Source organism: Camelina sativa, unplaced genomic scaffold (genome assembly GCF_000633955.1).
Source record: "Camelina sativa cultivar DH55 unplaced genomic scaffold, Cs unpScaffold07306, whole genome shotgun sequence".
In the NCBI taxonomy this organism is placed as follows: Eukaryota; Viridiplantae; Streptophyta; class Magnoliopsida; order Brassicales; family Brassicaceae; genus Camelina; species Camelina sativa.
The window spans coordinates 1-467 of NW_010928378.1; the positions used below are offsets into that span (position 1 = coordinate 1).

The 467-nt window shown below is 42.4% G+C and overlaps 1 long non-coding RNA gene across 1 annotated transcript; it reads right to left on the minus strand.

The window, feature by feature from the left end:
* On the minus strand, positions 1 to 461 carry LOC104774961. The gene is made up of 3 exons (XR_765615.2): positions 367 to 461; positions 151 to 278; positions 1 to 61 (listed from the first exon to the last, which is right to left on the minus strand). It is a non-coding gene; the product is annotated as an uncharacterized LOC104774961 (long non-coding RNA).
* Positions 462 to 467: the final 6 nt, after the last annotated feature.

A 467-nucleotide genomic window follows, 5' to 3' on the forward strand; every position in this document is an offset into this window, starting at 1 on the left:
AAGCATCCTTTTCATAGAATCAGCATCATCCACAGTCCACGCATAAACATCTTTGTTTCTCCTGTTGATCAGATCACGCATGGTTGTAAACACATGGAAAATGATGGGTGGGTATGTTTTCAGTTGGAAACATCGGAACATATTGCTTACCGACGCACGACTCTGACTAATTCTTCATCGATCAAGGGATGATAGACTCCCACAACCCTAGCACCCTTCATTCTTAGCAGGTTGCTTCTCACCCCAGTTGAATGATCCACCATCACAATGTATCCCACCTGCCAGATAAAATTTAAGTACAGTCTCAAGTAATGAGCAAGAAACTGGCTCTCAACTTCTCAATTGAAATAACCATTTTCTACTTACTGTAGTATCTGGTGCTTGCTTGATTATGTCCCTAGCCAAAGTGTCACTTTTGGCCCATACGATGCAATTCTTGCACTGTGCGCTCTCAATCTAACAGAGGA